Source organism: Perca fluviatilis, chromosome 15, assembly GCF_010015445.1.
Source record: "Perca fluviatilis chromosome 15, GENO_Pfluv_1.0, whole genome shotgun sequence".
Taxonomy (NCBI): Eukaryota; Metazoa; Chordata; class Actinopteri; order Perciformes; family Percidae; genus Perca; species Perca fluviatilis.
In genome coordinates, this window is record NC_053126.1 from 4,703,202 (window position 1) to 4,715,877 (window position 12,676).

The 12,676-nt window shown below is 44.2% G+C and overlaps 1 protein-coding gene across 3 annotated transcripts in view; it reads right to left on the minus strand.

Annotated features, from left to right (window-relative positions):
- Nucleotides 1-12,676, minus strand: part of LOC120574081 (glutamate receptor ionotropic, NMDA 2B) — a 176,798-nt gene that overhangs the window by 118,029 nt on the left and 46,093 nt on the right. The gene's annotated exons all lie outside the window — the stretch shown is intronic.

Consider the following 12,676-nt stretch of genomic DNA (forward strand, 5'->3'; position numbering starts at 1 on the left):
TCGGTTATTGGCTGGAACACTGTTTGTTATGTTTGGTGGTGCAGGTTGGCCAGTTAGTTTTTGTTGGCATTTGTGGACCCTAGGCTGTTTTTTTTTTACAGTGTGTTCAGGGGACAGGCAGCTAGTGGATAGCGAGGAGATGTTTGCTGTATGTGACAAAAAATGTTGTAGCCTAAAAAATGCGTGACATCACTTAGAGCACCTTTAATTATATGCTCACAGGATTGCACTGTGTTTACAGGACTGTCTCACGACCCGTCACCGGAGAGACAGAGGTCCATAACTGGACAGATGTAAACGGTTGGAGGGGAAATGGTTGTGTTAAAGGTTAAAGAGGTGGGTGTCGGGGTTAGGAAGGGTGAGGCGCCATGCCTTGGGGCTGTGGGCAGGTCATTAACTAGAATTTGTACTTTTTCCATTCATATGTCCTCTCTGTTTATACGGCATGCACTGACTCATCTCAGCCCATGAATAGATAGAGGTCCATTCCCTCTCCACCTCTGAATCAGGGCGGGGGCGGGTGGAGATAAGGCTAATAAGAGTCCCAGCAAAGGGCTGGTGTGAGCTTCACGAGGGGATAAGAGGGGAGGAAGGTTGTTGGAGAAAAAGGGAGGATAAGGGGGAGGAGTTGTCTTGTAGGCCTTGGTGATGGTGGTGTGGTAATAAGTGGGAAACAGAGGGCTAGACTATTTATGTCTAGAGGGAAGAGAGGCTGGTGCTAGTTGCAATGAAGTAAGAGGAGGGGGGAGGAGAGAGGGAAGATGAGGCTGTTGGGTTGTAAGGGCGTGTCCAGAGGGAGACAGGAGACGTGTGTGGAGGGTTTGGATGTAGTGGATGGTGTGGCTGATGATCCCGTACCAGTGGGACACAGAGTGAGAATGAAGGAAAGGAGGCCAAGAAGCTGTAGGAAAAAGAGAGAGAGGTGTGGGAGTGAGAAGACGGGGGAAAAAAGGAGGTGAGGATACATGGGTGGGTGTTAGAGGGAGGTGCGTGTGCACTCTTGACAAATTGTGTTCTATTCTACTGGCTGCTGAGGCTACATCCACACTGCTATGTTTTCTTTCCTTTGCTATGTTTACAGTGGTGCTCATAAGTTTATGAACCCATGCTAAAGTCAGTCCCTCCAGAAAAACGTGATTATGCGATCACATAATTCAATGCATAATCAGCCAACGTTCGCATATTTATGTGGGGGCCACATTTTTTCAAATACGCTGCACTTTCGCCGCATAAATGAACCTTTTTAACAGCAGACATTTTGACTCGTCATAGTAGGAAAAGCACAGCTGAAACTGATAACCTTAACGATGGCTCTGTTCCATCAAGTGTCCCAGTAAGATATTTCAGTGAGTCAGCATGCACAATACCAGGACCTCTCCTAAGTGGAATACAGCCATCAGTAATGGTTTAATACCAGGACCTCTCCTAAGTGGAATACAGCCATCAGTAATGGTTTAATACCAGGACCTCTCCTAAGTGGAATGCAGCCATCAGTAATGGTTTAATACCAGGACCTCTCCTAAGTGGAATGCAGCCATCAGTAATGGTTTAATACCAGGACCTCTCCTAAGTGGAATACAGCCATCAGTAATGGTTTAATACCAGGGTCTCTCCTAAGTGGAATGCAGCCATCAGTAATGGTTTAATACCAGGGCCTCTCCTAAGTGGAATGCAGCCATCTGTAATGGTTTAATACCAGGGTCTCTCCTAAGTGGAATGCAGCCATCAGTAATGGTTTAATACCAGGACCTCTCCTAAGTGGAATGCAGCCATCAGTAATGGTTTAATACCAAGGGCCTCTCCTAAGTGGAATACAGCCATCAGTAATGGTTTAATACCAGGCCTCTCCTAAGTGGAATGCAGCCATCAGTAATGGTTTAATACCAGGGCCTCTCCTAAGTGGAATGCAGCCATCAGTAATGGTTTAATACCAGGACCTCTCCTAAGTGGAATGCAGCCATCAGTAATGGTTTAATACCAGGACCTCTCCTAAGTGGAATGCAGCCATCAGTAATGGTTTAATACCAGGACCTCTCCTAAGTGGAATGCAGCCATCAGTAATGGTTTAATACCAGGACCTCTCCTAAGTGGAATGCAGCCATCAGTAATGGTTTAATACCAGGACCTCTCCTAAGTGGAATACAGCCATCAGTAATGGTTTAATACCAGGGTCTCTCCTAAGTGGAATGCAGCCATCAGTAATGGTTTAATACCAGGGCCTCTCCTAAGTGGAATACAGCCATCAGTAATGGTTTAATACCAGGACCTCTCCTAAGTGGAATGCAGCCATCAGTAATGGTTTAATACCAGGGCCTCTCCTAAGTGGAATACAGCCATCAGTAATGGTTTAATACCAGGACCTCTCCTAAGTGGAATGCAGCCATCAGTAATGGTTTAATACCAGGGCCTCTCCTAAGTGGAATGCAGCCATCAGTAATGGTTTAATACCAGGACCTCTCCTAAGTGGAATGCAGCCATCAGTAATGGTTTAATACCAGGGCCTCTCCTAAGTGGAATGCAGCCATCAGTAATGGTTTAATACCAGGACCTCTCCTAAGTGGAATGCAGCCATCAGTAATGGTTTAATACCAGGACCTCTCCTAAGTGGAATGCAGCCATCAGTAATGGTTTAATACCAGGGCCTCTCCTAAGTGGAATGCAGCCATCAGTAATGGTTTAATACCAGGACCTCTCCTAAGTGGAATACAGCCATCAGTAATGGTTTAATACCAGGGCCTCTCCTAAGTGGAATGCAGCCATCAGTAATGGTTTAATACCAGGGTCTCTCCTAAGTGGAATGCAGCCATCAGTAATGGTTTAATACCAGGGCCTCTCTAAGTGGAATACAGCCATCAGTAATGGTTTAATACCAGGGTCTCTCCTAAGTGGAATGCAGCCATCAGTAATGGTTTAATACGAGGGGTCTCTCTAAAGTGGAATACAGCCATCAGTAATGGTTTAATACCAGGGTCTCTCCTAAGTGGGAATGCAGCCATCAGTAATGGTTTAATACCAGGACCTCTCCTAAGTGGAATGCAGCCATCAGTAATGGTTTAATACCAGGAACCTCTCCTAAGTGGAATGCAGCCATCAGTAATGGTTTAATACCAGGACCTCTCCTAAGTGGAATGCAGCCATCAGTAATGGTTTAATACCAGGACCTCTCCTAAGTGGAATGCAGCCATCAGTAATGGTTTAATACCAGGACCTCTCCTAAGTGGAATGCAGCCATCATTAATGGTTTTGAATACACCTGTGTTTTTCCTACTATGACATGTCAACATGTCTGCCGTGAAAAAGGTCTATTGCCGATTTCCGCGCAAAATATGCGGGGCTTGCATGATTTCATAATCCCCGCATTTTCGTTGTAAAAAAGTCACATATATCTTAGCAGAAAGTTGAAAAATGTTGCGTTTACTTCACACAAGAGCAGCCATTTTCCCCTGTTGCCAGGGGAACGTTATGAAGTGACGTAATTATGCGACGTGAACATCATCGAAAAGCAGGGTGTTGGGGGGATCACTATTTTTTTCTCTTTTTCATCAAACCGCAGTTTTTGCAAGTTCCCGCAATTTCATCGCATAAAATTGCATAAATATCCCGCATATTCCATCGCATTTTTTAAGAAAACGTGCCGCATAATCAAGGATTTTTGCCCACAACAATCACAAAAAAACTCTGTAAAGCTGACTAAAAAGAGGAATAAAAAATCATCTTTCGGAAATTTATCTTAATGCCTTAATTTAAAAAATTAGGAAAAATCCAACCTTTAAGGACACCAATTTTCTTTGTGAATGAATAATGTATCGTGAATAAATCAATGTTCTTCCTTAAAATACAGGGGGCATAAGTCAGTACACCCCTATGTTAAATTCCCATAGAGGCAGGCAGATTTTGATTTTTATAGGCCAGTTATTTCATGGATCCAGGATACTATGCATCCTGATAAAGTTCCCTTGGCCTTTGGAATTAAAATAGCCCCCCCCACATCATCACATACCCTTCACCATACCTAGAGATTGCCATAGTTTTATTTCAGTTATAATAGACGGTTTGATTTGCATTGAGAGATGATCTTATGGAAAGTACCCCATGCCGATGAAAACAGGACAGCTCGCTTCAACGCAGCGTAATAACTCCTGAAAATAATGTCTCATAAATGTACTGCATATTATATACTGTCTCTGCAGTCATCTCAACCATCAACTACAGCAACAGGAAATAATACTCACGGCTTGTTTTTTCCAATGAAGAAATGTTTCGTGGTGTTGGTGAATTCTTCAGAAAACAAAACGCCACTAAATGTTGCATTAAAATGCGTTGTAACTCACGTTACTGAGATTTTAACGGGTATAATATTACCGAAATTTTATTAGTAATGCGTCATATTACTGTGTTACAGCAAAAAGGAACACATTACTGTAATTGCGTTGCTCTTGTAACGCGTTACTCCCATCACTGGTCATGTGATATGTGTTGCCAGACTTGTTAATATGTGTGGAGATTAGTCCTGCTGCTGTGTGGACGGAGGGCCTTTTTGTTTCATAAAAAAGAACACTGTTTAGAAATGAAAACGTAGTAGTGTGGATGTAGCCTGAGCATGGGGAGAAACACAGAGAGGGATGGGAGTGAGTCGGTGGGGGAGAGGGTAGGAAGGAAAGGTGAGGAGGAGGGATGGATTCACACCTGGTGTAAATCTGTCTGTGTGCCTGCTGTTAGCCGCCACAGGATGAACCAGACCTCGGCAGCGAGCCACATTCATAAAGGGAGAGGAGGAAGTGTGGATAGACGGGGCAAATAAAAGAGAGCATTGAAGACACGGGAATGCAAGCGTAAACAAGGGGCAGGTGGATAGAGGATAAAGCCAGGGTGGAGGGGGGGGTGAAGAATATAGAGGGCACTTTAAGTCCATTGTGTCATGTCTTTAAATCACAGCTATCTCATCTCATTTCAGATTATTTCACTAGTCCTCTCTAAGTACACATAACCTTTGAAATGCTCTGCATTGATCTAGTGTTTGGGAGCAATCGGTCTACAATGTAAAGCAATAGAGCGGAGGAGAGAGACAGAATTTGAGATGGAGAGAGTGAAAGTGAGGCAGTTCAGAGAGGGGTGAGGTATAGAAAGAAAGTTATGGAGTGAGTTTAAAAATGGCCACATTCTAAATGGCCCGAGTAAATTGAGACCAACGGGGTTGGAAAATAGGACACATAAATTTAGGACTCTCAATATTTCTCTCTCTCTCTCTCTCTCTCTCTCTCTCTCGATGTTTCTTTCTCCATAGAAGGGGAACACACACACACACACACACAATGGGTTGTCACATTTTCTAAACCAGGACATTCAGAAGGTAGGAAGACACTAGTAGTGGGGTATTTCCATCATAGGAAATCAGGCATTATCAAGCCAAGCTGCACCAGAAAACACAGTTTACAGGTTCTGAATATCTTTCTGTCTATCTTAATGTCTTTTTTTAAATCATTAAGATTTCCATTGAAAATGATTTTGAATGAGATTTCAATGCATTGACTGACTTTACTGAAACAACACGGGTTTGTTTTGTTGTCCCCCAGTTCCTGGGACCTTAAAGGGATAGTGGGGTTGTATGGAGTACCTATCCATAGTCAGAGTATTAGATGGCGGTCGGCACACCTAAAAAAATTAAAAATCAGTTTAAGTGTAAACTATATTTAGAATATGTTCACCGCTATATCTCGCAGTCAGACAGCGCGTTACGACAGAGAACTGAAGCCGTAATATCCATCTCTGCTCTCTTCAGAGCCACCAGACTCCTTGACAGAAGCATTTTACCTCGCAGAGCACGGGAGTTCCTGCTCTACCGCTGCCGCAATATCGCCGTAAGAATCGCCGTTACGCCGGCTTTGTTTTTTTACACCGAACCGAACAACGGCGGCATAATGCTGCCCCGGGATGTGATTTAAGGCAGCATGCCGGCATTCTGGAAGCAAAAGGAACGTGACAGGTGACACTACAGCGTCGGCGTCTCGTGTGTGTGTGTGTGTGTGTGTGTGTGTGTGTGTGTGTGTGTGTGTGCGTGTTGTCCCACCATACCGGCTGTCCCTTCTACATAGACGTGGATTCGGCTCTGTGAGTACCTCCGCTGCCGGCTAAACCACTCTGTCCCCCTAATTCGTCTTGTTACCTTTTATACCAAACGGCGAGGCGGAATAACAGTGCAACATTCCCGCCTTTAAAAGGTCCAATGTTTAGGAAGTTCTCCCATCTAGCGTCAAGATCATATATCGCAATCAACTCTCTCTCGCGCCACGCAGTTCAAAGTAGGTATTACAGCTACGGTAGCCTTCACGCTTTTTTCAGATGACGCCAGTCTCTTGCTCTTTTCGATATCATTTTTTCTTTTTCAGGGCGAAGAAGAAGATTCCTGTTCCTGAAATTTGGATTTTGAATATGTTTGGTCCTCCATGTTTCCTTCTTCAGACTTGCCGGGGGCCGGGAAGCTACGATACCCGTTAGCAGCGTTAGCAGCACCTGTGAGTTTATCATGACAGAGAAAACACGAAAGGCAGAGCAGTATGTCCTGTATGTCCCTCACCGGCTCACGTATTTCAAGATGGAGCATGAATATGGAGCGTCTAACGCAAATGTAAACTTTCAAGCCAATAGGAATACTTGGAATTGATGGTGGAGGTAAATATTCATGAAAAAGTTTGTGAACGGGCAACACAGATTTTGAGAATGAACAACTAAAAACATTACACACTGGGAACTTGAACGGGCTAATGAGAAACAGCCAGTTAGAAAAAAAAAAAATATATATATATATATATATATATATATATGCCAGCCTTTATGTTTGGTGTTTGTGGAGGAAAGTAGTGAGCCATTAACACAATTTACATTTTTATTTGTTTGAATTTTTGGAAGAAGAAAATGTCCAGGTGAGAGAGACACACACACAGACAGGGAAACTACTAACAGAGAAACCCCGGAGAATAAAACTGGACAAAGGGAGCAGCAAATAAAAGGAGAGAGAACATATCCGGGATAAAAGGATAGATCAGAAAGCTGTCACAAGGGTTTTACTGTGCTTTACTGGACACAACAAAGTCCATGAATGAGCGAAACAATTAGGGGGAGCGAGATGAGAAGGAGACAGGAACACGGAGAGACAGACAGGAAGAAGAGAAGCACCGAGAGAGACATCAGGCACAGGAACGCTCGCCTTTTAATTCTCTTATCGTTTACAAATGCTCCTAATTGCGTCTATGTTTTAGCAAGGACGCGGTGCTGCCAAGCCGAACAGCACATTACATTAATAGAGTACAGGACCTCAGTGATTACTACAACAATAGGTGCTATTGTCGGACATTAATTGGGAATATACACGCAGGCACATTTTTGCTCAACCCATTGGACTAAAACTCTCAGGAGGACATAGGAAACAGGAAATGACGCCTAAACGAGTCGATTTCTTTGTGAAAAAAAATTAAAACGGGCAAAATTTTCGTCTTTGGAGAACGAGGTATGTGCTGTGATGAAATGGTTCAACACGCACACGTCCTCCACAACAATTATCCCTGGACACCAATTCTACACCATCATCGAGCCTGTTACACACACACACACACACACACACACACGCACACACACACACACACACACACAAAAATCGCTAATTTTCTTCCTCTTACAAAAGCCTTCAACACCCACGGGCAAAACGACCACGTATTGGAAACGATGAAAAGCCTGAATTATTTGGGCAAAAGTTAATTGATCACTTCCTGCTGTTCGGTTCCTGGAGACGGCTGCCAGTCACACAAAAGACGGCAGGAAACGGACTTGTTTGTGTGTGGGAGCGCTTGGGATGCATGTGTATGCGTGATGACGACGTTGCTGCAGCAGTTCACTGTGGATGAGCTTTTCTACCCTTATCTATTTAATATTCATACATTAATTGCCCTTGTAACGCATGTCTTACCATACATTTATGAAAACACACGTGTGGGTGTGAGCATGCCCGTTAATGTTTTTAATGCGTCTGCCTGCGTTATGTTTGCATGTGTGCAATTCATATTAAAGTACATTTTTCCCTCAGGTCGTCAGGTTTGGCTGCTTTCCCTTTTTTCATTAATTGCTGACGATCATTTAAATCCGGTGCACAAGTGGATGCTATCGCTCTGCTAATCTACAGCTTCAGCAGCCTCCGCTCGTAGATTAGCTCGCTGTTCGTATTATGTAGTCGCCCTGGGGTGATCGACGACAACTACAGCTATTTGTACCACTACAAAGCCATACCTTCTAGACAAGCTGAGGAAAATGGCTCACCATGTCTTGATAATGTGAGCATTAGCCAAAGCTTTAGATCACACTGATTACTGCGGTCCAACAGACACTGTGGAGGGACAGCACGCGGGGTGGTGCTGGAAGCCACTACAGACAAAAGACTGGCAACTACAGCCATGTTGGCTAGGTAACAACACACACACACAGATGCACAAGGACACACACACCCTCAAACTGTTGGATGCTTTCCCTCTCCCTTCTCCATCTCCTCCTCCTCCTTTATCTTGTCCTGTCTTTCACAGATGTGGCTACAGCTGCATTCTATCCATCTTTCTCTCCTCCCCATTCCCTGAGCAAACAGGAAGCTTCTCGTTTTCATATAACATTGCCGACGTTGGATAGATGGTGATACACCTGCTGCTGCACTCCCTGCAAGCACACGCTCTGTGTCACTCTGTCTTTTTCACTCCCTCAGTCTTGCAGCCATGCGGCCACTGAGTGCACTCATCCTCTTACTTACCGCACAGCCCTCCCTCACTGATCTTATTCATTGATATAGATGTGAGTGCCCTTTGCCTCCATCCATCTCTCTCCTTTCCCTTTCCTCCTCCGCCTTTTTCTTCATTCCTTCTTAATACCGGAGCCGCTTGGCTTCCTCTTCCCATCCCTTCATCTGTTTAACTCTCTTACTTTCAAGCTCATGCACAAGTTCACTTTTTCCTCTGCACTCGCAGTAACTACAGACAGCACAGAGCCATTTCCCACTGGCAAGCTGTACGTACAGATGCAACCACTGTGTTGCTGTGGTCCCACTTTTTTTATTGCTGAGCTGCTGCTGCTGCAGTTTGGCTCCATCCCACAGAGGAATAGCTTTAAAACAATCCAGTTTTGTTCTTGTTACACATGTCAGAAGACTCAGTGAGTCGTAAGGCTGATTAATAGACAGATATGCTGCAATAATCTTTTAAGTTTTGGGTATGATGCTGGACTGTATGAAATTCAAATTCAAAAATGCTTTGTTGGCATGAATGTCAGGAAAACAATATTGCCAAAGCGTCAAGAATAATACAATAAAAAAAAAAATACATATATAGAACACGGGTGTGTGCGTGCGTGTGGTGTGTGTGCGTGTGTGCGTGGATCTCCCACTGGCACATAATGCTTTGCTCAGCTTTGTGTTTCATTACCACAAATACCAAGTAACTCTCCCTGTAGATGCATTATGTGAGCAGGAAAATGTCATTCTGATCCGGTACATTTTATGGAATTACCTTGTACCATTCCTCCAAATTCTTTTCCTATTCAGCTGCATTAACAAAAAATCTAAATGCTGTATTCTCCCCCTTCTGCGGTCCCCTGTTAATGTCCTTCCTTGGATGTATGATGAAAAAGGAGGGGTTGTCTTGCCAACTGCAATGGCAGTGCTTGGCCTTCAGTTTTGACGGTGCGCACATTTGTGTGTGTATTTGGGTTGTGCGTGATGGAGCGGGGGCCGTAAGATAAACACCTCATATTGCAATCCCTATTTCCCAATCTTTGTCAGTCCCTCTTCTTCAGACGCTCACTCCCAATAACAAAAAAAAACCTCAACCTTTCTTTCTATCTTCCGCAATTACTCTCTATCGCTTCTTTTCCATCTCGGCAGCCCATACGGAAGAGAACTTTTCTGTCCTTACACTTTCTTTCCCTCCTCACTTCTCTTTATCGCTCTCTGAATGCCCCGCTCACTTTCAGAGACACTTCTCCCTCCTCCCTCCCTCCCTCCCTCCTCGCCTCCCAGTCTGAACGGTGTCAAACTGTCTCCTCTTCTGCCGTTGACTCGGCCCTTGTCCTCTACGCTTATCTGTCCATCACCTCTACAGGCAGCCCCATCTGAACCCCACCCGATCTGGCAAAAAAAAAAAAACTCAAACCCTTCTCCTCCCAGACATGCTTTTACTCAACGTAGAATTTCTTCCACCCAATCTCATCCTCACTATCTCAACTTCTCTTTACTTTCTTCATCTCTCTCTCTCTCTCTCTCTCTCTCTCTCTCTCTCTCTCTCTCTCGCTATAGTATTTTCACCACTCCATTGTCTCAGCCCATTAGGCAGACACAAATCCGTTTGGAGACTGAGCCTTAGCGCAGCCTCGTCCTCGCTCTCCTGGGCCCCCGGTGCAGCCAGGAGGAAGCTCTCAGGAGACGCAGACTCTGGCTTGTGGTCGGGAAAATCCATTTAAACTCCTGCCACAAAACACTGCTCTTTCCTGCTGCCTGGTGCACTTAGGGCACATGTGCTTAATGAATGATACTGTCTTTGCACATGCACACAGGCCCATGCATTCCTTAACTATCCCTCCAGCGCTTTTTTTTGTGTGTTTATCTCCTCCTCCCACAACCCTGCATCTTTCCATGCAATAAGACACAGACATACATGTTCACATGTAATGCCACCAGGAGGGAGTGCTCTAAAAGATGTATATGTTTTTAAGGCATACGGTTAGTGGGGGTTAAGGGTTAAAGACGGTTGTGGCCGCAGTTCAGGGGCAGATATTTAAGAAAGCAGAGAAGCTGGCTGCATTACGCTGTGACAAAGCGTGCCAACTGTATAGCAGCGTTTTGCATGTGTGCCTGGAAGAGCGGCGTTTTAAATGGGAGCGGACGGTTCCCTGCCATTTCTCTCCTTAGTGCTCTAATGAGAACGAACAGAGAGAAGAGCTACAGTGGTGGCCGCTGGCCTCGCCGTGTCACTGCGACTCGTGTCTCTGCTGGTACAAAGACCTGATGACACCAGAGGGTCAGCAGACATACTGGAGGACAGCGGGAGACGAGGACAGAGGCTGAGACGGGACTAAAGCTCTACGTGGCCCCCCGGATCAAACAGCGTCGACCAAGTTCCCGACAGCCGAAGCGAAGTGCCAGTATTTTAGTAAAGGTTTCGCTTTCCCTGCATGAAAGGCTTTTCCTTATTATTTAATACAGCTGCATTTATGCACAAAGTACCAAATGAATGAGCTGATTTTGTGGAATGAGGTCCAAGCCCAGATCCCAGGCGAGAACAGATAAAGCAGCAGCAGATTGCTTTATCCCATTAGGCGAGGCCTAGTAAATAGGCAGAGATCTAGCTCTCTGTTCTGGTGAAATCTCCAGCTGATCCTGTCACTGGCATCAGCACTGTTGGCAGTTTGTCTTTCAAGTCAGACACCCCAGCTTACCCTGCCTGTCTGACTGACTGTCTGCACCCAGAGTTTATACTGATGCAGAGGACGAGATGAGACATCCTCCGTTGCAGCCAAATCAGTCAAAATGGTGTCACTGTTTTGGGTAAACTTGATATTAAGAGGATAATGCAGTAGGTTCAAGTTGCGCAGGGCATGTCTAAAGCGCTCGCTTTCAAACACATGCAAGTCTATGTGAACCTGTAACGTTCAGCACAAAGTAGAGCCCTGCTGAATCTAACCGGTAGACCCTGTTAAACTTCACTCATTTTAGATGAAACAAAAAGGAGAAAATTAAAGATGACAAATCACAAGAGAGCACGCCAAAACACTGACACCATTAAGAAAAATAAACAGCAGTAGTGTGACGTAATGTGTCCCTGACGAGCTTTCACGGTGAGCGACCGACATAAAGCCAAGAGTGACAGCAAAGGGCAGCCAATGGAAACAAAACCCTGCAGAGATCGGAGTTCACACACTGGCCTCGCAAGAACCAAACAACATTACACCTTAAACTACAGCGGCATTTAACAAGTAGGTCTGTTGAACTTCCAGTAATGAGACTAAACAGTAGGGTTGGGTATCGTTTTGGATTTTTCCGATACCGGTGCTAAATCAATACTTTTACAACGGTACCGGTGCCTGAACCGAAATATATATATTTATAATGTTATAATATAAAATATAAAAAAGGAGCACAAAACAACAGTTAGCGACATTAAAGAAAGGCTTGTTTATTGCTAAGGCCATATGGTCAAAATTAAATGATTGATTAATAATGTCATTAATGACCAGCGCTAATCATTTTTGGTAGAAAAAAGGTCTACATAAAGAGGAAGAGTACAGCACTGTCAGCGATAGATTTACTAAACAACAGCCTTGGAACTGAAAAAAAAAAAAAAAACATTTAAATGCTGAAGAGAAAAGGAGACAAAAACTGTAAAAAGAGAAAAGAAAAAGACAAAACTTTAGAAAAAAGATAGTAGAAAGAAGGAAGGAAGTAAGGCAATAATAGGTCAAAATAGTATCAAAAACTTCAAAAACAGTGAGAAACTTCTACTAGAGAAACTGTCCTTCGACTAAAAAGTAGAAGGACAGTAAGGAGGGAAGGCCAGAATAGGTCAAAAGAAGGCAACACAAATGTCACATTTTTGTCTACAGTAAAGTAGGTCTACATAAAGAAGAACAGCCTTGTAACTATTAAACATTTTGT